Genomic DNA, 24,782 nt, shown 5'->3' on the forward strand with positions numbered 1-24,782 from the left:
CTGTTGCGGGAAGTCAGGGACCCCGAATGGAGGGACCGACTGGAGCCACAGCAGAATAACTTAAATTGTGAAGATTTCATGGACATATATCAGTTCCCAAAATTAATACTTTTATAATTTCTTATACCTGTCTTTACAGCAATCTCTGAACATAAATTGTGAAGATTTCATGGACATGTATCAGTTCCCAAATAATACTCTTATAATTTCTCATGCCTGTCTTTACTTTAATCTCTTAATCCTGTTACCTTTGTAAGCTGAGAATGTATGTCACCTCAGGACCATGTGGGTTTGAACAATATGAAATCAGTGAACCTTGAAAAAGAACAGAGTAACAGCAATTTTCAGGGAACATGGGAAGACAACCATAAAGTCTGACTGCCTGCAGGGTCAGGCAGAATAGAGCTATACTTTTCTTTTTGCAGGGAGCCTATAAACGGATGTGCAAATAGGAGAGAGATCACTGAATTCTTTTCCCAGCAAGGAATATTAATAATACATACCCTGGGGAAGGAATGCATTCCTGGGGGGAGGTCTATAAATGGCTGCTCTGGGAGTGTCTGTCTTATGCTGTTGAGATAAGGACCAAAATACTCCCTGGTCTCCTGCCATACACTCAGGCTTATTAGGGTGGGAAAAAAAAACCCACCCTGGTGAATTTGAGGTCAGACCGGTTCTCTGTTCTTGAACCCTGTTTTCTGCTGTTTAAGATGTTTATCAAGACAATACGTGCACAGCTGAACACAGACACTCATTGGTAATTCTAATTTTGCCCTTTGTCTTGTAGTACAGTTTGAAGACAGGTAATGTGATGCTTCCAGCTTTGTTCTCTTTGCTTTGCCCTTTGCCTTGTGATCTTTATTGGCCTCAGAAGCATGTGATCTTTGTGACCTACTCCCTGTTCATACAACCCCTCCCCTTTTAAAGTCCTTAATAAAAACCTGCTGGTTTTGCGGCTCAGGTGGACATCACGGACCTACTGATACGTGATGTCACCCCTGGTGGCCCAGCTTTAAAATTCCTCTCTTTGTTCTCTTTCTATTTATTTCTCAGACCAGCCGACACTTAAGGAAAATAGAAAGAACCTACATTGAAATATTGGGGGCTGGTTCCCCTGATACTGTTCCTTAGACTAATGGCCTCTAGCTCCATCCATGTTGCTGCAAAGGACATGATCTCATTCTTTTTCATGGCTGTGTATTATCCCATGGTGTACACGTACGTTTTCTTTATTCAGTCTATTATTGATGAGCACAGAGGTTGCTTCCATGTCTTTGCTATTGTGAATAGTGCTGTGATGAACACACATGTGCATGTGTCTTTATAGTACAGTAATTTATATTACTTTGGGCATATATACCCAATAATGGGATTGCTGGGTCAAATAGTAATTGTTTTGAGTACTTTGAGAAATCACCACACTGCTTTCCACAATGGCTGAACTAATTTACATTCCCACCAGCAAGCAGTGTATACATGTCCCCTTTTCTCTGCAACCATGCCAGCATCTGTTATTTTTTGACTTTTTTTTTTAACTTTTGTTTTGGAATTTTCTTTTTTAAATTTTATAGTAATTTCTGGGGTACATGTACAGGGTGTGCAGGTTTGTTACACAGGTAAACATGTGCCATGGTGGTTTGCTACACCTATCAACCCATCACCTAAGTATTAAGCCCCACATGCATTAGCTATTTTTCCTGATGCTCTCCTTGTCCCCATCCCCGCTCCGACAGGTCCCAGTGTGTGTTGTTCCCTTCCCTGTGTCCATGTGTTCTCACTGTTCAGCTCTCACTTATGAGTGAGAACATGTGGTGTTTGGTTTTCTGTTCCTGTATTGGTTTGCTGAGGATAATGGCTTCCAGCTCCATCCATTTCCCTGCAAAGGACTTGATCTCATTGCTTTTTATGGCTGCATCATATTCCATGGTGTATTCTAACTGGGGTGAGATGGTATTTCATTGTGGTTTTGATTTGCATTTTTCTAATCACTAGTAATATTGAGCAGTTTTCCATATGCTTGTTGGCCATGTGTATGTCTTTTTTTGAAAAGTGTCTGTTCATGTTCTTTGCCCCCTTTTTGATCAGGTTGTTTGGTTTTTGCTTGCTAATTTGTTTAAGTCCTTATAGATTCTGGATATTAGACCTTTGTTAAATACATAGTTTGCAAATATTTTCTCTCATTCTGAAGTTTATCTGCTTAGTCTGTTGATAATTTATTTTGCTCTGCAGAAGCTCTTTAACTTAACCAGGTTCATTTGTCAATTTTTGTTTTTATTACAATTGCCTTTGATGTCTTTGTTGTGAAATCTTTGCCAGGTCCTATGTCCAGGATGGTATTTCCCAGGTTATCTTCCAGGGTTTTTGTATTTTTAGGTTTTACATTTAAGTCTTTAATCTATCTTGAGTTTATTTTTGTATACGATGTAAGAAAGGGGTCCAGTTTCAGTGTTCTGCATATGGTTAACCAGTTATCCCAGCACCATTTATTGAATAGGAAGTCTTTTCTCCATTGCTTGTTTTTGTCTGTTTTATCAAAGATCAGGTGGTTTTAGATGTGCGGCCTTATTTCTGGGATCTCTATTCTGTTCCACTGGTCTGTGTGTCTGTTTTTGTACCAGTATCATGCTATTTTATTTACTGTAGCCTTGTAGTACACTTTGAAGACAGGTAATGTGATGCTTCCAGCTTTGTTCTTTTTGCTTAGGCTTGCTTGGGCTATGCAGGCTCTTTTTGGGTTCCAAATGAATTTTAAAATAGTTTTTTCTAATTCTGTGAAGAATATTATTGGTAATTTTATAGGAATAGCACTGAATCTGCAAACTGCTTTGGGCAGTATGGCAATTTAACAATATCAATTCTTCCTATCTATGAGCATGGAATGTTTTTCTACTTGTTTGCATCATCTCTGATTTTGTTGAGCAGTGTTTTATAATTCTCACTGTAGATATCTTTCATCTCTCTGCTTAGCTGTATTCCTAGGTATTTCATGCTTTTTGCAGCATTTGTGAATGGAGTTGTGTTCTTGATTTGGCTCTCAATTTGGATGTTGTTTGTGTACTGGAATGCTACTGATTTTTGTGTGTTAATTTTGTATCCAGAAACTTTGCTGAAGTTGTTTATCAGATCTAGGAGCTTTTGGGCAGAGACTATGGGGTTTCCTAGGTATAGAATCATATCATCTTCAAAGAGAGATAGCTTGACTTCCTCTCTGATTGCCTTTTATTTCTCTCTCTTGCCTGATTGCTCTGCTAGGACTTTCAAAACTATATGGAATAGGAATGGTGAGAGAGGACATCCTTGTCTTGTTCTGTTTTTCAAGGGGAATGCTTCCAGCTTTTGTCCATTCAGTACAATCTTAGCTTTGGGTTTGTTAAAGATGGCTCTTATTATTTTGACATATGTTTCTTCCATGCCTAGCTTTTTTAGGGTTTTTAACATGAAGACATGTTGAATTTTATTGAAAGATTTCTTCATCTATTGAGATGATTATGTGGTTTTTGTTTTCAATTCTGCTTCTGCTCTAAATCAAAAAGTATCTGAGACAAGTCTAAATCAATTTAGAAAGTTTATCTTGCCAAGGTAAAGGACATGCCCCTGACACAGCCTCCAGAGGTCCTGACCACATGTGCCCAACGTGGTCAGGGCACAACTGGGTTTTATACATTTTAGGGAGATATGAGACATCAATCAATATATGTAAAATGTATATTGGTTCAGGCCAGAAAGGCAAGACAACTCGAAGTGAGGAGAGGATTTCTAGGTCATACATATATAAGAGACAACTGGTTGTATTCTTTTGAGTTTCTTTCTTTTTTTTTTTAATATACTTTATGTTCTAGGCTACATGTGCACAACGTGCAGGTTTGCTATATATGTATACACGTGCCATGTTGGTGTGCTGCACCCATTAATTCATCATTTACATTAGGTATAGCTCCTAATGCTATCCCTCCCTCTCCCCCCACCCCACAACAGGCCCCAGTGTGTGATGTTCCCCTTCCTGTATCCAAGTGTTCTCATTGTTCAATTCCCACCTATGAGTGAGAACATGTGGTGTTTGGTTTTCTGTCCTTGCAATAGTTGCTGAGAATGATGGTTTCCAGCTGCATTCATGTCCCTACAAAGGACATGAACTCATCCTTTCTTATGGCTGCATAGTATTCCATGGTGTATATGTGCCACATTTTCTTAATCCAGTCTGTCACTGATGGACATTTGAGTTGGTTCCAAGTCTTTGTTATTGTGAATAGTGCCGCAGTAAACATACGTATGCATGTGTCTTTATAGCAGAATGATTTATAATCCTTTGGGTATATACCCAGTAATGAGATGGCTGGGTCAAATGGTACATCTAGTTCTAGATCCTTGAGGAATCACCACACTGTCTTTCACAATGGTTGAACTACTTCACAGTCCCACCAACAGTGTAAAAGTTTTCCTATTTCTCCACATCCTCTCCAGCACCTATTGCTTCTTGACATTTTAATGATTGCCATTCTAACTGGTGTGAGATGGTATCTCATTGTGGTTTTGATTTGCATTTCTCTGATGGCGAGTGATGATGAGCATTTTTTCATGTGTCTGTTGGCTGCATAAATGTCTTCTTTTGAGAAGTGTCTGTTCATATCCCTTGTCCACTTTTTGATGCGGTTGTTTGCTTTTGTCTTGTAAATTTGTTTGCATTCTTTGTAGGTTCTGGATATTAGCCTTTTGTCAGATGAGTACATTGCAAAAATTTTCTCCCATTCTGTAGGTTGTCTGTTCATTCTGATGGTAGTTTCTTTCGCTGTGCAGAAGCTATTTAGTTTAATTAGATCCCATTTGTCAATTTTGACTTTTGTTGCCATTGCTTTTGGTGTTTTAGACATGAAGTCCTTGCCCATGCCTATGTCCTGAATGGTATTGCCTAGGTTTTCTTCTAGGGTTTTTATGGTTTTAGGTCTAACATTTAAGGCTCTAATCCATCTTGAATTAATTTTTGTATAAGGTGTAAGGGATCCATTTTCAGCTTTCTACTTATGGCTACCCAGTTTTCCCAGCACCATTTATTAAATAGGGAATCCTTTCCCCATTTCTTGTTTCTGTCAGGTTTGTCAAAGATCAGATGGTTGTAGACGTGTGGTATTATTTCTGAGGGCTCGGTTCTGTTCCATTGGTCTGTATCTCTGTTTTTGTATCAGTACCATGCTGTTTTGGTTACTGTAGCCTTGTAGTATGGTTTGAAGTCAGGTAGAATGATTCCTCCAGCTTTGTTCTTTTGGCTTAGGATTTTCTTGGCAATGCAGGCTCTTTTTTGGTTCCATATGAACTTTAAAGTAGTTTTTTCCAATTCTGTGAAGAAAGTCATTGGTAGCTTGATGGGGATGGCATTGAATCTATAAATTACCTTGGGCAGTAAGGCCATTTTCATCAAATTGATTATTCTATCCATGAGCATGGAATGTTCTTGCATTTGTTTGTGTCCTCTTTTATTTCATTGAGCAGTGGTTTGTAGTTCTCCTTGAAGAGGTCCTTTACATCCCTTGTAAGTTGGATTCTTAGGTATTTTATTTTCTTTGAAGCAATTGTGAATGGGAGTTCATTCATGATTTGGCTCTCTGTTTGTCTGTTATTGGTGTATAAGAATGCTTGTGATTTTTGCACATTGATTTTGTATCCTGAGACTTTGCTGACGTTGCTTATCAGCTTAAGGAGATTTGGGGCTGAGACAATGGGGTTTTCTAAATATACAATCATGTCATCTGCAAACAGGGATAATTTGACTTTCTCTTTTCCTAATTTAATATTCTTTATATCTTTCTCTTGCCTGATTGCCCTGGCCAGAACTTCCAACACTATGTTGAATAGGAGTGGTGAGAGATGGCATCCCTGTCTTGTGCCAGTTTTCAAGGGGAATGCTTCCAGTTTTTGCCCATGCAGTATGATATTGGCTGTGGGTTTGTCATAAATAGCTCTTATTATTTTGAGATATGTTCCATCAATACCCAATTTCTTGAGAGTTTTTAGCATGAAGGGCTATTGAATTTTGTCAAAAGCCTTTTCTGCATCTATTGAGATAATTGTGTAGTTTTTGTCTTTGGTTCTGTTTATATGCTGGATTATGTTTATTGGTTTGCATATGTTGAACCAGCCTTGCATTCCAGGGATGAAACCCACTTGATCATGGTGGATAAGCTTTTTGATGTGCTGCTGGATTTGGTTTGCCAGTATTTTATTGAGGATTTTTGCATCAATGTTCATCAGGGATATTGGTCTAAAATTCTTTTTTTTTGTTGTGTCTCTGCCAGGCTTTGGTATCAGGATGATGATGGCCTCATAAAATGAGTTAGGGAGGATTCCCTCTTTTTCTATTGATTGGAATAGTTTCAGAAGGAATGGTAGCTTGATGGGGTACAGCTCTTCCTTGTACCTCTTGTAGAATTCGGCTGTGAATCCATCTGGTCCTGGACTTTTTTGGTTGGTAGGATATTAATTATTGCCTCAACTTCAGAGCCTATTATTGGTCTATTCAGGGATTCAAATTCTTCCTGGTTTAGTCTTGGGAGAGTGTATGTGTCCAGGAATTTATCCATTTCTTCTAGGTTTTCTAGTTTATTTGCGTAGAGGTGTTTATAGTATTCTCTGATGGTAGTCTGTATTTCTGTGGGGTCAGTAGTGATATCCCCTTTATCATTTTTTATTGCGTCTATTTGATTCTTCTCTCTTTTCTTCTTTTTTAGTCTTGCTAGTGGTCTATCAATTTTGTTGATCTTTTCAAAAAACCAGCTCCTGGATTCATTGATTTTTGAAGGGTTTTTTGTGTCTCTATCTCCTTCAGTTCTGCTCTGATCTTATTTCTTGCCTTCTGCTAGGTCCCCACTCTCTTCTGGCTTGTAGAGTTTTTGCCGAGAGATCTGCTGTTAGTCTGATGGGCTTCCCTTTGTGGATAACCTGACCTTTCTCTCTGGCTGCCCTTAACATTTTTTCCTTCATTTCAACTTTGGTGAATCTGACAATTATGTGTCTTGGAGTTGCTCTTCTCGAGGAGTATCTTTGTGGTGTTCTCTATATTTCCTGAGTTTGAATATTGGCCTGCCTTGCTAGGTTAGGGAAGTTCTCCTGGATAACATCCTGCAGAGTGTTTTCCAGCTTGGTTCCATTCTCCCTGTCACTTTCAAGTACACCAATCTGATGCAGATTTGGTCTTTTCACATAGTCCCATATTTCTTGGAGGCTTTGTTCATTTCTTTTTACTCTTTTTTCTCTAAACTTCTCCTCTCACTTCATTTCATTCATTTGATCTTCAATTACTGATTCCCTTTCTTCCAGTTGATTGAGGCAGTTACTGAAGCTTGTGCATTTGTCATGTAGTTCTCGTGTCATGGTTTACATCTCTACCAGGTCGTTTAAGGACTTCTCTACATTCGTTATTCTAGTTTGCCATTCATCAAATCTTTTTTCAAGGTTTTTAGTTTATTTATGCTGGGTTCATAGTTCCTCCTTTAGGTCAGAGAAGTTTGATCATCTGAAGCCTTCTTCTATCAACTCGTCAAAGTCATTCTCTGTCCAGCTTTGTTCTGCTGCTGGCAAGGAGCTGCCTTCCTTTGGAGGGGGAGAGGCACTCTGATTTTTAGAATTTTCAGCTTTTCTGCACTGCTTTTTCCCCATCTTTGTGGTTTTATCTACCTTTGGTCTTTGATGATGGTGATGTACAGATGGGGTTTTGGTGTGGATGTCTTTTCTGTTTGTCAGTTTTCCTTCTAACAGTCAGGACCTCAGCTGCAGGTCTGTTGGAGTTTGCTCGAGGTCCACTCCAGACCTGTTTGCCTTGGTATCAGCAGCAGAGGCTGCAGAAGAGTGAATATTGCTGAACAGCAAATGTTGCTGTTTGATCATTCCTCTGGAAGCTTCCTCTCAGAGGTGTACCTGGCCATGTGAGGTGTAAGGTGTCAGTCTGCCCCTAGTGGGGGATGTCTCCCAGTTAGGTTACTCTGGAGTCAGGGACCCACTTGAGCAGACAGTCTGTCCATTCTCAGATTTCAAACTTGGTGGTGGGAGAATCAGTACTCTCTTCAAAGCTGTCAGACAGGGACATTTACATCTGCAAAGGTTTCTGCTGCCTCTTGTTTGGCTATGCCCTGTCCCCAAGAAGTGGAGTCTACAGAGGCAGGCAGACCTCCTTGAGCTGCAGTACGAGCTTCCTGGCCGCTTTGTTTACCTACTTAAGCCTCAGCAATGGCGGGTGCCCCTCCCGCAGCCTCGCTGCTGCCTTGCAATTAGATATCAGGCTGCTGTGCTAGCAATGAGGGAGGCTGCGTGGGCATGGGACCCTCTGAGCCAGGCGCGGGATATAATCTCCTGGTGTGCCATTTGCTAAGACCCTTGGTAAAGCACAGTCTTAGGGTGGGAGTGACCCGATTTTCCAGGTGTTGTGTGTCACAGTTTCCCTTGGCTAGGAAAGGGAATTCCCTTCCCCCTTATGCTTCCTGGGTGAGGTGATGCCTCGCCCTGCTTCAGCTCTTGCTCGTTGGGCTGCACCCACTGTCCTGCATCCACTGTCCGACATGCCCCAGTGACATGAAACTGGTACCTCAGTTGGAAATGCAGAAATCACCCGCCTTCTGTGTCACTCACACTGGGACCTGGAGGCTTTAGCTGTTCCTATTTGGCCATCTTGGCACCCTCCCTCTTTCAAGTTTCTGATTAGCCTTTCACTGAATGCACAATTTACAGGAATAGTCATTTATTCCTTAGTCTGGCTTAGTGAAATAACAGGGCAAATGGAGCAATCAGATATGCGTTTATGTCACAAGAGCAGAAGGATTACTTTTGAGTTCTGCCTGTCCTTTGTCTACAAGGAATTTCCCTGTGGGTAAATTGTGAGGGAGGTATGCAGCCTTTTCATATTTGTAGCTATCTTATTTAGGAACAGAATGGGAGGCAGGTTTTCCCTAAGCAGCTGCCAGCTTGACTTTTCCCTTTGGCTTAATGATTTTGGGGTCCTGAGATTTATTTTCCTTTCACAATGTGATGAATCATGCTTATTGATTTGCATACGCTGAGCCAACTTTGCAACTTCACAGATTTTTGATGTGCTGCTAGATTCAGTCTGCTTATTTTGTTTAGGATTTTTGCATCTGTGCTTATCAAGGATGTTGGCCTGAAGTTTTCTTTTCTTCTTGTGTCTTTGCTTTGTTTTGGTATCAGGACAATGCTGGCCTTATAGAGTGTGTTACAGACCATTCAAATTTTTGGAATGATTTCAACAGGAATGATATCGCTTTTCTTTATACATCTGGTAGAATTCAGCTGTGAACCTATATCTAGTCCTGGACTTTTCTGTTTGGTAGGCTTTTTATTACTGATTCAATTTCAGAATTCATTATTGGTCTGTTCAGGGATTCAATTTCTTTAATTTTGGGAGGTTGTGTTTTTCCATCAATTTATCCATTTCTTCTAAGTTTTCTGCCTTGTGTGCACAGAGGTGTTTGAAGTAGTCCCTGAGGGGTTTTGTATTTCTGTGGGGTTGGTGGTAACATCCCCTTTGTCATTTCTGATTGTGTTATTTGGATCTTCTCCCTTTTTTTCTTTATTAGTCTAGATAGCAGTCTATCTTATTTATTATTTCAAAAATCCAACTCCTGGACTCATTGTTTGTTTTTACTTTTTTTGTTTTTTTGCATTTTGATTTCCTTCATTTCAGCTTTGATTTTGGTTATTTCTTGCCTTCTGCTAGCTTTAGGTTTGGTTTGCTCTTCTTTCTCTAGTTCCTCAAGGCATGATGGTAGGTTATTAATTTGAGATCTCTCTAACTTTGATGTGGGCATTTAGCATTATAAACTTTCCGCTTAACACTGCTTTAGCTGCATCCCTGAGATTCTGGTATGTTGTATCTTTGTTCTCATTAGTTTCAAAGAATTTCTTGATTTCTGCCTTAATTTCATTGTTCACCCAAAAGTCATTCAGGAGCACATTGTTTAATTTCCATGTAATCACATGGTTTTGTTTTGAGTGATTCTCTTTCTTTCTTTCTTTCTCTTTTTCTTTTTTTTTAGAGATGAAGTCTCAGTATGCTGTCCAAGTTAGTTGTAAATCCCTGGGTTCAAGTGATCCTCCTGCCTCAGCCTCCCAAAGTGCTGAGGTTATAGGTATGAGCTAGTGCACCTGCCTGTGATTTTCTTAGTATTGATTTCTGCTTTTCTTGCACTGTGATCCAAGAGTGCTGTGATCCAAATTTTGGATTTTGTGAATTTGCTGAAGATTGTTTCATGGCCAATTGTGTGGTCAATGTTAGAGTATGTGCCATATGCAGATGAGAGGAATGTATACTCTGTTGGTTTGAGGTGGAGAGTTCTGTAGATATCTATTAGGTCCATTTGGTCAAGTGTAAAGTTCAGGTCCTCAATATCTTTGTTAGTTTTCTTCCCCACTGATCTATCTAATACTGTCAGTCGGGTGTTGGAGTTTCTAACTATTATTTTGTGGTTATCTAAGTCTCTTCATAGATCTTTAAGAGCTTGCTTTATGAATCTGGGTGCTCCCGTGTTGGGTGCATATATATTTAGGATAGTTAGGTCTTCCTGTTGAATTGACCCTTTTATTATTATGTAATGCCCTTTTAAAAAAATTTCTTCATTGATTTAAAGTCCGTTTTGTCTGAAATTAGAATAGCAACCCTTGCTTTTTTCTGTTTTCCATTTGTTTGGTAAATTTTTCTCCATCCCTTTACTTTGAGCCTATAAGTGTCATTGCATGTGACATGAGTCTCTTAAAGACAGTATACCATTGGGTCTTGCTTCTTTATCCAACTTGGCACTCTGTGCCTTTTAGTTGAGGCATTGAGCCCATTTACATTCAAGGTTAATATTCATATGTGCAGATTTGATCCTGTCATCATGTTGTTAGCTGGTTATTTTGCAGACTTGTTTATGTGATTGCGTTACAGTGTCAACGATCTGTGTACTTAAGTGTCTTTTTCTAGTGGCCAGTAATGGTCTTTTCTTTCCATATGTAGCACTCCCTTAAGGACCTTTGTAAGGCAAGTCTGGTGGTAACAAATGTCCTTAATGTTTGCTTGTCTGAAAAGGATCTTATTTCTCTCTAGCTTATCATAGTTATCTTAATCTTAGTTTGGCTGATATAAAGTTTTCAGTTGGAATTTTTCTTTTAGAATGCTGAATATAGGCCCCCAATCTCTTCTGGCTTGTAGCATTTCTGCTGAAAGGTCTGCTGTTAGCCTGATGGGGTTCCCTTTGTAGGTGACCTGCCCCTCCTCTCCAGCTGTCTTTAACATTTTTTCTTTCATTTTGACCTTGGAGAACCTGAGGACTATGTGTCTTGGGGATGGTTGTCTTGTGTAGTATCTCACAGGGGTTCTCTTCACTTCCTGAATTTGAATTTTGGCTCCTCCAGCAGGGTTGGGAAAAGTTCCATGGATATATCCTGGAAGATGTTTTCCAACTTGCTTCCCTTCACTCTCTCTTTCAGAGATACCAATGAGTCACAGGTTTCTTCTCTTTACATGATCCCATATTTCTCAGAAGTTTTGTTCATTATTCTTTAATCTTTTTTTCTTCATTTTTATCTGAGTTATTTTGAAGAACCAGTCTTAAACTCTGAGATTCTTTCCTCAAGTTTGTCAATTCTCTGTTAATATTGCAATTATATTCTGCAATTCTTTAAGTGACTTTTTCAGCTCCATCAGATCAGTATGGTTCTTTCTTAAAATAGCTGTTTTGTATTTTATCACCTGCATCATTTTATTGTATGCCGTAGAATCCTTGGATTGAGTTTCAAGTTTCTCCTGAATCTCAATTATCTTTATTTCTATCCATATTCTGAATTCTAATTCTGTCACTTCAGCTGTTTCAGCCTGCTTAAGAACCACTGCTGGGGAACTAGTGTGGTCATTTGGAGGTAAGAAGACATTATGGCTTTCTGAGTTGCCAGAATTCCTGTGCTGGTTCTTTCTCATTTGCATGGGCTGACATTCCTACAATGTTTGAAGTTGCTGTCCTTTGGATGAGTTTTAAATTTTTTTGCTTTTATATTCTTTGATGCCCTTGGGAGTTTGATTGTTATATAAGGTGGGTTAAGTTGACTGTCTTCATTTCTGGAATTTTAGGAGACCAAGGATCAGCTCAGCACTTCTGGGATGCATGCTATAACTCTGGGGGGCTGGTACCGGGTCCCTGGCTTTGTCCTCTGGCTGCTGGAGGTTAGGACCACTGGCAACAATACTCCAGTGGGTGATGCCAGCCAAAGTGCTTCTTTGGGGCAGTGGTAGCAGGATCTATGCTTGTTCACAAATGCCAACAACAGTGGGAGCAAGGCGGGGACCATGCTCGGCAACTTAGGTGGGGTGCTGGTGGGCTTGGGGGCACTCGCCGTTTTGTACACATTCACACTGGTGCTGGTGTGTGCACAGGGAGAAGGCACTGGGTGGGGACAGTGCTATTGGCTCCATGTGTGTTTTTTTACTGGCAGCAGCAGCAATGGTAGTACAGGGTGGGGGACTGGGCCACTGGCCTCCATGCACTTACATCGGCAACAGTGGCATGGTGGGGTGCATGTGCACACCCATGCCAGAGAAGGAGGGCAGGCACCATGCTGGCTAAGCAGTGTGGAGTGGACTTGGGCAAATGAGTGCAGGCAAAGTGACATGAAGGAGGCTGCAGTCAGGGGAGGATGTGGGTGGGTTGGTGCACATTGGCACAGGCTGCTTTTTTGGAGCTCTCTAACAGTATGACAACAAAGGATCTATGATATGGATCCACAAAATGCACCCTAGTTGGGCATCTGAGGCTGCACTGCAAGCAGACTTGGACAGGCCAAGAAGAGTCTAGCAGATAGTGGGGCACTCAGATAAGACTGATCACATCTCATAGGCAAGACGGTCCTGTTCTGTTCAGGTTCAATAGCTCCTGTAAGGCTAAACTCCCCTAGGGGAGCGTGGTGAGCCTTGAGAGATGGGCATCACTGGCCATGCTCCACTTCAGACATTCCTGCACCAAACCCTCTGGGCTCCCTGCAGGCTGGAGTCCTGCCTCTACTACCTCTCTAAGCAGCTATCCTTGACAGCTTAAGTGTCCATGGGGGTCATGGGGTCTTCGGCTGCCAGGATTCCAGAGGTCCATGGTGAGGGTGGGTCAGTCCTTGCCCATTCAACTCATCCTTTCCCCAAGAGTCATTGGGGGCCAGGAATAAATCCTAGTATGCAGTAGCCCCATGCAGTGTTCCCAGCTTCCTCTCCCTTCAGCTGAGTATCTGGGTCCTCCCTCTGTCCACTCTTAATGCCTTTCCTCCAAAGATCTGCTAAATGCGCACAAGTCTTCCTGATGTCCTGGTCCCTCAGTGACAGATGTTCCTCCTGGCTGCCTCTAGTTGGCCATCTTGAATCTTAAATTTCTTAGGGATAATAAAGGTAATTGTGGCTAAGTGTATTTAAATCACCATCATGGGTAACAGAAAAGGAAGACGAAAAACAAAAAGACTTTTCACCAAAAAGGTAAGTCTGAAGGAACGAATACTTTCCAGGTGGGAGAAAGGGCATTCCAGGCCAAGGTTACACAAGCAGGAAGGTACAGGATGAGGACAAAACATGAGGTCTTTCAGTCATTGGACAAACATTGTATGAGGACTACTATAGGCATAATTCTTAGCACTGAGATTATGTGAGAGCAGTGAACAAGCACCAAGAGCAGTGAACAAGGGCGGTTTTGCATTCTAGTGGTGGGGGTGGAAGGAGGGAGGGCTGGAGAGGACAGATAATAATGATGAGTGGAGAGCCTTCCAGGCAGAAGGAACTCCCTACTGACATATCCTAAGGAAAAGTGTGTCCAGGTGTGTTGGAACAACAGCTGGGAAGTCAATGTGCTTAGAAGGGATAAATCTATGAGAGAACAGAAGGAGAGAATTTTCCAGAATTACTGAGAGAGTTTTAGGACATTATTTAAATGTTGGCTTTTATTAATAGAATGAACTTATTAAGGAGAGGAATGGGATGAGCTGACCCAGTGATAAGCTGTTAAAAGAATCACTTTGGCTTCTGTGTTGAGAACAGACTTCAAGGAATATGAGTAAAGGCAGAAAAGCCAAACAAGAGGCCACTGTGTCACAACTGCTGATAGGCTGGGAAAGGTAAAGTGTGAGAATTAACCAATGGTAGAGCAGTCACAGTGACCTTGATAGGAGCAGGTCTACTGAGGTGGCAAGGGTGAAATCTGGTTTGAGTGGGTCCAACAAAGAATGGAAAGAGAGGAATTAGGAAAATGTTGAGATGTGTCTATTTCCATTTAGTGCTGCAATAAAGAAATCTGAGATCGGATAACTTATAAAGAAACTAAATCTGGCTGGGTGGTGGCTCAGGCCTATAATCCAAGCACTTTGGGAAGCCAAGGCAGGGGAATTACTTGAGTCCAGGAGTTTTGAGACCAGCCTAGATAACATAGCAAAACCCTTTCTCTACAAAAAAAATTTAAAAATTAGCCAAGTATGGTGGCACACACCTGTAATCCCAGCTACTAGAGAGGCTGAGGTGGGAGAATCACTTGAGCCTGGGAGGTCAAGGCTGCAGTGAGCTGAGATGGTGCCACTGCACTCCAGCCTGGGTGACAGAGCAAGAACCTGTCTCAAAAAAAAAAACAAAAGAAAAGAAAAAAGAAAAATATTTTATTTGGCTCACAATTCTCGTGATTGGAAAATTCAAGACTGGACATCTGCATCTCAAGCTGCTTCCACTCAGAGCAGAAGGCAGAAGGTGAGCCAGTGTGTACAGAGATCACTCGGCCAGAGAGGAAGTAAGGTAGTGGATGGGGGGCAGGGGGTAGAAAAGTGCCAGCCTCTTGTGAACAACCAGCTCTCCCAGAAACTAGTAGAGTGAGAACTCACCATTAAGGAAGGGCACTAAGCTATTCATGAGGAATCTATCTTCAAGATCCAAGCATCTCCCATTAGGCCATATCTCCAACACTGGGGGTCAAATATCAACATGAAGTCTGGAGGGGACAAATAAACCACATTCAAACCATAGCAAGGTGTTTGGCTGTGTAAAAAAAATAAACCAGAAAAATGGGGCAGTAGCTAGAGCAGATGAGAGATCAAAAGAAAGGCTTAATTTTTAATTAGACAAAGTACAGATTGTGTACTGATGAACAATCCATTGATAATGATATTAACTGATTGATATGGATTAATATATAATTAATAGCAATTGAGTGAGTTGGGAGTCTGTGGCAGGTGGATCACTTGAGGCCAGGAGTTTGAGACCAGCCTGGGTGACGGAGCAAGACCCTATCTCAAAGTCAACTGATAATACAGAAGGAGGGAACAATTGCTGCTGTAATTACCTTGAATAAATGAAAGAAGAAGAGCTGTTGGGCACACATGAAGGGGCTGCTCTTAGCTAGGATCATGGACAGTCCACCCACAGAAACATCAGGGAAGGGAGACTATGTAGACCCAGGTGCAGAAGGTGAGAGGACAGGTGGTGAGCGCCAAGGAGGTCTATTCAGATCACTTCTGTTTTCTTAAGGAAACTGACAGAGCGATGATGGGAGAGGTATGAGAGGTCAGAAGAAAGAAGAGAAGGTGTGAAAACTAGGTATCCAGGAGAGTGTGTTTATTATCAGAAGAGTTATCTAGGAGAAGGTGAATGTTCCAGGGAAATGTGTGATCGCCACACAGAATTAAGGGCCCACTCAAGGTTGGGGTCATTCAGAGTGAGCCCGGGAAGCATGGTTGTGTGTCTTTCTGCAATTATATTACACTGGGTGGGTTTAGTTGGGTGCTGAGAGTTATGCAAGGGAGTTATTATAATGACTCATCGTGGGATTTAAACCAGGTAAAGAGAATAGTGAGAATATAATGTGGGGTGAGAAGAACTAGGAAGAGTGAGCTGCAAAGATTAGAGGTGGTAAAGTAAGACTGAGATGATGGCTTGAATGTGAGATGACACAGTTTAAAGTAGGTCCATGGGAGTAGAGTGGCTGCTACAGACAGAGAACAAAACTGTTGTAAAAGGGGAAGTCAAGGAACCATGAAATCTAGCTACTGGAAGATCATCTACTTGGATGCTGAAATCAGGTGTCACTTCAGAGAATAGCAGTGAACCTGAAGGTAAAAATCTTCAAAACAAACAGGGAGAAGAACTCAGGAAGGTCATAAATGTTTGTACTGTGGAATAACAGAGTATGTCAATCTGCTAATGTGAGACTAAAAACTGGGGTAGGGATAGGGTGGAGGGGGGAATATGGTCCAGAAGTGACCAGAAGGAGAAGGGAGGACTTCCACTCTGCTTCAGAGTCAGGGGTAGGAGGCCTGTGAACTGCCACACTAGAGAGGGCCACAAGGGAGCAGCATCCTCAGGACGAACAGAGTTTCTATTATAGCAAAAAGGAGACTAGAAGGAATTTGCTTCGGGTGACCAGGTTTAGCAATATTAAAGCATCAAAACATAACATCCAGTATGAGGGTGGTAGTGTATGCCCATAATCCCGTTCTGAGACTAAGGGCAGAATCATGTAAGCCCAGGCTCATGCTCGCTCTCTCTCACTCTCTTTTTATGTGTGTGTGTGTGTGTGTGTGTGTGTGTGTGTGTAAATATATAGGGTTTAAGTATATATAAAATACATAGTTTAGAGTATATGTCTATTATACATATATAACCATATATAATGTCAAAGTCATCCTGAAAAAATTATGTATAATTCACCGTATTTTCTGAGGCAAAATATATTTAGTATCCAAACCTGTAACACAGTCACAACTCTTATTTTCCAAGCAGATCATGATAAACATTATATTCTATAGGAACATCTCCATACCCAAGATGATACCTGCTGATAAAAGGTTGAGAATCATGGCAGAGGAAGGTGATGCAGAATTGTCTCTGAGGTGGAACCAGATAAGATGCTGGGAAAGAGGGAGAGACCAGAGTAGAGAGACTCTCAAGGGTTTGTTTTAGGGGACAGGGAGGATGAATATGCCAAATATGCCAATGAAGGAGATGGGGAAGAGGACAAGGAGACATAAATGCTTCATTGAAATATGTTATATTTGAGATGCCTTTAGGCTAACAAGTTGGGATGTCCAGGAGCCGCCAGAAAAAGGAATCTAGAATTCATAGAGTAATAAGGCTGGAGAGACAGATTTAGGAGTAATGATACAGGTATGTGGCAACTGAAATAGATGAGTGGGTGAAACTTCTCAGTCTTGGGCTCCAGAGGTGACAGAACAGCAGCTCACTTGGCAGTAGACAGCCCATGCTAACCACTAAAAAAAATCTCGTAATGTGTTGTCTATTTTGAGTCAAAACACATTTATTTTATTTTATTATTATTATTTTTCTTGAGACGAAGTTTTGCTCTTGCTGCCCAGGCTGCAGTGCAATGGTGTGATCTTGGTTAACGGCAACCTCCGCCTCCTGGGTTCAAGCGATTCTCCTGCCTCAGCCCCCCAAGTAGCTGGGATTACAGGCATGCACCACCATGCCCGGCTAATTTTGTTGTAATTTTAGTAGAGACAGGGTTTCTTCATGTTGGTCAGGCTGGTCTTGAACTCTTGACCTCGGTGATCCACCTGCCTCAGCCTCCCAAAGAGCTGGAACTACAGGCGTGAGCCACCGTGCCCAGTCCAAAACATATTTAATATCTACTCCTGTAATAGGTGTGAGCAAGTTTTTGGACGTTAAGGCAGATTGGGGGTTACCATGCTCAGCCACATTGGATCTTATGGCAAAAAAAAAAAAAAAAAAATCAGTAACACTGATCCTGTCTGTATTGTTCAACAGTGTCTCCAAAAAATTCATGTCTACCCAGAGCCTCAGAATGTGATCTTATTTGGAAACGGTCTTTGCAAATATAATTATTTAAAATGAGGTCATATGGGATTACGATGGGCCCTAAGTCCAGTGACTGGTGTCCTCAAAAGAAAAGGAGAGGACACAGAGACACACAGGGAAGAACTCGTGATGATGGAGGTGCAGATGAGTGGAGACAAGCCAACAAACACCAAGGATTGCCGGCAATGACCGGAAGCTAGCAGAAAGGCATGAGGTTTCCTCCTGAGAGCCCCGGCCTCCAGAACTGACAGAAAAGAAACGTATGCTCTTTTAAGCCACCCAGTTTTGGGTACCTTGTTACAGCAGCCCTAGGAAAATAATATACTGTCTTTATCTAAAACTTTGATATTTGATTATAGATTGCTTGGCATTAGATTTAATTATCTTTAATACTTCACGAAAATATTTATTTGGATTACTGAGCTTTTAAGGCATAGCCTTAAATTTTACAGCTGAAGCAAGTGCCTCACTCACCTCATCCTAGTCCCAGCCCTGGGAATGTTTTAATTACTTTTATTAAGATATCAACAGGCAAGTTTCCCCTCAGTCTATTTCCAGACATACATATATATCCAAATAATAAAGAGTAAAAGCAAGAATGATTTCTAAATAAAAGGGCTTTCAACAGGGCATGATTACATGTTCTCCCTCACTGAAGAAACACAAGTCGTCTCAGAAGGGATACAGATACTGGCATACCTTGTTTAAAAACAGCAGCCACAGTCTGTTAATTCCATCTGCTTCCCATGAGAAAGAAAAATCATCCCATGGCAGTTTAACTGACCTTCACCCACATGTAGGGGGTTTATGAATATGTAGTCCCTTTGGGAAAATATCTGAAGAAAAATTCTTCAGAGTTGAATATGAGTATGAGAGGGCTGAATAAAGTAAGTGGCAGTTTTTAAACAGGGTCCTAAGTGTTTTTATACTCTTCATGGAGAGGTAGAGGGGGTAGCATCTATGGCCACACCTCTTGACTATGGGCAGGCTTGTGACTGCTTCAACCAACAGACTACTGTGGACATGATACTGAAGCTTGGTATTATATTAGGCAATACAGCCTTGTGCACTAGAACACTCACACTTGGAACCCTGAACTGCCTGGTAAAAAGTCTGACTACCCTGAGATCACTAGCTGTAAGGAAACCAAATCATATAAGGCAGCCAGGTATGAGTGTTCCCATCAGCGATTCTAGTCTTTGAGCCAGCCCAGCTTAAGAGATGAGACCTGACCCCACAAGAAGGGGAGATTATTCCTGTCGTGTCTGATGTGAATTGCCCCAAAATCCATGAACATAAGAAATGGTTGTTTCAAGATGCTTAATAAGGGCCAATTGCTATGTAGTGATAATAGCTGCAACAGAGTATGACAGTCAAAGATATTTGTATCAATATGAATTAACAGATTAATTATCCAAAATATTTCAATCATCTACAGAATAGATGTTTGCAAGTTCACAATACTTTGGAATAAAATATTTTCTAAGTAATCTGAAGTAAAATATTATTTGCAAACATGCAAATACATGTTGACCCACAAGGTTTTCCATTATAGCTTCACAGTAATTAAATATACAAAGACCAATCCCTTGCTAATCTTTCTGTTCAAATTGTTTAATTGTGAGAGCTTCTGTCTTCTTTGTAAGACAAAAGGATAAGGTTAATAAACCTTGTCCTTTGAACTCTTGTTTCAAATTTTATCCCCTGAGTGTAGATGTTGTCAAAATGTACTCTCAAGCTTCCCAATAATGGAGTTGGATAGCACTTTTCTGGTGAGGATATTATTTCATGTCTGTATGTTCTAAAAGTTCTAGCAGTGTAACACTATTGCTGATTTTAAAGACTGATACAGTCATTTGTTTGTTTTTTAAAACACAAAAATTAAATTAACCCCCAACAATGCTCCTACTTCCCCCTCCCCATTAAAATGCTGTATACAGTAAGGATAATAAAGTCCTATACATATATAAAACTGTCCTTGCAATAAACAAGCTTCATATTTCTACCATCCTGGGATCCAGGTTTCCAACTACTTTATGGTTCACTTGTAAACTTAAAGAACCACCACCTTGGAAGGTAGAATTTTTTGAAAAAGAGAACAAGATCGAATAATGGTGCTGCTGTGATTTGTAGAGGTCAGGGCAGAAATATAGCATTATACAGATATGGGAATAATTTGTCCTAACATAAATGTTTAGATTGAAGATCATAGAGTACTATCATTTGTCTCCACTATCCAACTACCAAATGTCACCAAAATGAACAATTATCTTTAAATTATGGAATACACAGCAGTTTATTTTCTTTCAATATAGGTTCCTGAAACATAAATCAAACTTCAGGAATATCTTCAAATAGTTTATCAAAATATATGTGCCAATTAATTTCTGCAAGTTACTGTTGACCAAGCAGAATTACAAACACCAAAGAAACAAACTGGGGGGCGGGGCACAGTGGCTCACAACTGTAATCCCAACACTTTGGGAGGTCGAGGCGGGCAAATGACTTGAGACAAGGAACTTGGGACCAGCCTGGCCAATATGGTGAGACTCTATCTCTACTAAAAATGCAAAAATTAGAGAGGTGTAGTGGCACCTGCCTGTAGTCCCAGCTACTGGGGAGTCTGACGCACTGAGAACTGCTTAAACCTGGGAGGCGGAGGCTGCAGTCAGCGGAGACCTGACCACTGCACCCCAGCTTGGGCAACAGAGCAAGACTGTCACAAATGAAAGAAAGAGATAGAGAAATTGGGAATAAAACAGCACACTTTCGTTGGTTGTTATGTTTTAGTAAATTCTATTATTCATTGTAAATTGGAAATTAGTTCTTTAATTACATGTTCAGAGACTAGAAAATTGGAAATAGCAGCCACAGTTCTGCCTTCTTGGAGGCGTATAGTCTTAGACAAGTAACCTTCTGGGTTTTAGCTTCCCAACTGTAGATCAAAGATAACAACATCCACTGGCAGAACTGGGCACAGGTGCCATCACACTGAAAAGGCTACTGAAAAGGGCATGTAGTCTGAAAACACTGATATTTTATTATTTCATAGAAGAGTTCACAATACTTTGTCATTGAATAGAAAGTGAACGCCTGTGATTACTTCGGGGATAGCTAAAGCTACAGATTTATTCCTAAAAGACCCAAATCATCTAAGGAAATGCATTATAGATGAATATACAAAGATTGATTGGAAATATGCGCTTCCTAGATTTTGTAGAATCCACAGATATGTTATTTGGAATTGAGTTTTGCAACATTTTAAGTACCTCTCTGCTTATATGGATGGTTTTTCTCCTGTTTCTGCTTTTTTGTTTTTGTTTTGAGACTGGGTTTCACTCTGTTGCTCAGGCTAGAGTGCAGTGGTGCAAAGGCTCCTCCGCCTCAGCCTCCCACAGTGCTGGGATTACAGGCATGAGCCACAGACCCAGGCCCTCTGGTTCTAATTAACTCCTTACACACACTGCGCTCCCTCTTCTACTGACCCCATGTCTCCCTTTGCTTCACCATTCACACACACTCCTACTTTCACGGGATAGCTGTGGAAGAAAATAGAGGGCAGCTTTTACCAGAGAAAGTTTTATGTCTACCTGTATATGAACTTTTTCACCCCCCCCTAAAAAAAAAACAGGCTTAGGACAAGAAAACAAGCCTTATGAAAAGACGTTTTAAAAATAATTATATTTCCTTTTATGGCCTTTTAAGGGAAAGGAAAGTTGGCTCCACCATCAAGGAAACAAGTTAAAGACACAGAGGAAGCAAACGGGAAGGGGAGTGGAGACAAGGGAGACTCAGGAAAGGAACCAAAAACATGGAAAGGGGAGAACAGACAAGTGAGAGTGGAAGATAAGAAAAGAGGCCCTGCTTTGGGAGGCCGAGATGGGCGGATCACGAGGTCAGGAGAAAAAGAAAAAAAAAGAAGAAAAAAGAAAAGAAAAAAGAAAAGAGGCCCTGGACGGCCAGGTGCGGCGGGTCCTAAGGGCGGCAGTACTCAAGCGGGCCCTAGTGGTGTCCCTGTGAAAACAGTGGCCCCAACTCCACCTCTCTCGGGCAAGTCACAGAAATCTTTGAGACTAATTAGCTGTAAATTGCAGACAAAACCTTCGGCCCTTATAAGTTTATTTCTTTTCTAATGCACTTGGATTTTCATTTGGTCTTTAGTTTACAAAAAGATTAACCGTTTCTCGAAGCTCTTTAACTGCTTTTTATGCCCCTCCTTTCAAGATGCTATTCCTGGGTAATTCACACGAAAATTAAACTTAATTAAAATTACATTAATTTCATCAAGCTAGAATGGACATCATACCTCCCGGCCCCCATATACAAAGTTGTCATTTTATATGGCTGGCGCTCCACTTTCCCCCAGTTCACATGCCGAGAGAACGCATGAACACAACCCAAAGCTTCCAAAGAAACCTAACAAAGAACACATTTTGCAGTTACTTCCTTTTAACAGAACTCCCAGGTTAAAAGGCGATGAACTAGCTCGAGGGGTGCCCGCGTTTTCGCCCTTTTAGGAAATGAACAGCTCAAAGGTTTAACTCGAAGTTTCAGGAAATGACAAAATTACTTTTACTTTTGCGCAGACGCAGGGAGGGTCAGGCGAGGGGTAACAGAGACGGACTAAGCCAGAGGATTCTGAGGCTTACGTCACAAGAGGCGGCGCCGCGTGGGGGGTCCCAAAGGAAAGAACAGTCTGTGTCACGGCCGCGCATGGCTAGAACCCTGGCAGGGAAGTTAGATCCGGCCGCCGGATGCCGTGGCTGGCGCAAGGATCTTCTCTACGGCAACCACGCGAAGCCGACTGCGCCGCGCATGAGCCGAGAGACCTAGTAGTTTCCGGCTTTCCGGTTGTGAGCCGCTCTTGCGGCGAGTTCCCTGGGATTCCAAGAAATGACGAAGTGGCCGGGTTCCCCCTTCTCAACCGTTGTGAAGTCAATTCACCTCCCCCGGAACCTGCTGCCGGATCTTGCACATGTTCCGTGGCAGAGCTGACCGCGATCGTTCCTGGCTTGAACGCCTTGAGGCTTGGCGGGGGCGGCCGGACCAGCAGGGTTTGCGGGGGACTCAGGCCACTTGTCTGATGGGGTGTAGGCAGCCGACTACCACTGAGCTCTGGGAAACGGGAAAGGGGAAACTGATCAGCCCCTTCCAGTCACTTACTCCACAGTGAAGCCCTCCAGGAAACCCACCTCCCTGCTTGACCTTTGATGGCCCTTTCAGGACTTGTGACGATTATGATATCGCGAAAGTTCTTCCGTGAAAATTGGAAATGCCATAGTAATACTTGAATTCACTTATCCCAAACCTGTTACGAGGTTTCTTATCCAGAAAATGAAAGGCAGAGCAAAAAGCAAATGATAATCGTGGCGTTCACGTTTAAAAACAGTTCTTAGCCGGCGCCGGGTCCGGGTCCTGTAGTCCTAGCTACACGGGAGGGTGAGGCGGGGTGATTGCTGAAGCCCGGGAGTTCGAGGACAGCCTGGGCAACATAATGAGACCTTGTCTCTAAAAAGAAATAAGAAATGTTCCTGAAAGTTTTCATGACAGGGTAGAGTCGAAGCTTTTCCAGTATATGACTTATCTACTGCCACCTTTCTCCTTGAACTCCGACAGCACAGGGAAGAGTTCGGGTTGGGATTTATGTTTACAGATCCAAAACTAAGCACAAGAGATCTTAAATCCCATGACGAAACACTGCCTGAAAGAGCTGACCACCAGATTCAGCTTCTGAGTTTGAAGCTGAGATCGTCCTGCTCGGAGTAGGATTGATTGAATGAATATAAATAAATTATAGGTATAAAAACATATAGTCCACAGCCACACTACCCTGAACTTGCCCTGTCTCCTCTGATCTTGGAAGCTAAGCAGGGTCCAACCTGCTTAGCTAGTCCTTGAATGGGAGACCACCTGGAAACACTGGGTGCCACAGGCTTTTGAAAAAGAAGATATATATACGTTTGATCGTTCCCTAGTTTTTAATTCTGAAAATTAGGTATACACTAGATATTTTTATATCTAAAGGCAAGACAGTAATCCAGCCAACATTTTACACTGATCCCTCTTTCCAACCTTAAGAAATAATTCAGGTGGGTTTTTGTTTTTTGTTTTGAGACAGCGTGTTGCTCTTGTCGCCCAAGCTGGAGTGCAATGGCGCTATCTGGCTCACTACAACCTCTGTCCCCTGGGTTCAAGCGAGTCTCCTGCCTCAGCCTCCCAAAGTAGCTGGGATTACAGGCATGCATCACCACACTCGGCTAACACCACAGACGGGGCTTCACCATGTTGGTCAGGCTGGTCTCGAACTCCTGACCTCAGGTGATCCACCCACCTCGGCCTCCCAAAGTGCTGGGATTACAGGCGTGAGCCACCCGTGTCTGGCCAATTCAGGTGTTTTTTAAGAGATGAGGTCTCCTTGTGTTGCCCAGGCTGGACTTGAACTCCTGGGACCAAGTGATCCTCTCACCTTAGTCTCCTGAGTAGCTGGTACTACAGGTGTGCCCAACCACACCTGCCTTAACTGGGTTGTTTTCAAGAGTCCAGTGATAGTATATGAAAATACTATGTAAACTATAAAAATTCTGTATCAAATGTAAGTCATTACTCTTAAGACTAGGATGTAGATACCGCTGAACTGTTTCCTGATTGCTGAAAAGAAAAATCTTGTTCTGTGGTATTTTTAAGATGGGGCTGATAAGCAATATCCAGTTATGTGCTGTCTGCATGTGCCTGCGTGTGTATGTGCCTATGTGTGTGTGTGACAGTGACTCTATAAAGAAACAGTTCCCTGAGGCAAAACTACACTAGGTCTCCAGTGACTTTAATGTTACAATGTACATAATTTAAATCGAAATTCCCTCTAAAGCACCTTGTGGTGGATCTGGAGAAAGCTTGTTCTTTTAGTACTAAGGTATCATTGTTTTCACTGTGGTAACAAATGCTATACTTGTTCCGGAGAACCAAC

General features: G+C 41.7%; 1 long non-coding RNA gene across 1 annotated transcript in view; it reads right to left on the reverse strand.

Annotated features, from left to right (window-relative positions):
* Nucleotides 1-22,495, reverse strand: part of LOC117079429 — a 114,975-nt gene extending 92,480 nt beyond the window's left edge. The window contains exon 1 of the long non-coding RNA XR_004435436.1: nt 22,468-22,495. This is a non-coding gene — a long non-coding RNA (uncharacterized LOC117079429). The remainder of the gene's footprint in view (nt 1-22,467) is intronic.
* Between the last annotated feature and the right edge of the window lie 2,287 nt (nt 22,496-24,782).

This window comes from Trachypithecus francoisi, unplaced genomic scaffold, assembly GCF_009764315.1.
Source record: "Trachypithecus francoisi isolate TF-2019V2 unplaced genomic scaffold, Tfra_2.0 Lachesis_group0, whole genome shotgun sequence".
Lineage (NCBI taxonomy): Eukaryota > Metazoa > Chordata > Mammalia > Primates > Cercopithecidae > Trachypithecus > Trachypithecus francoisi.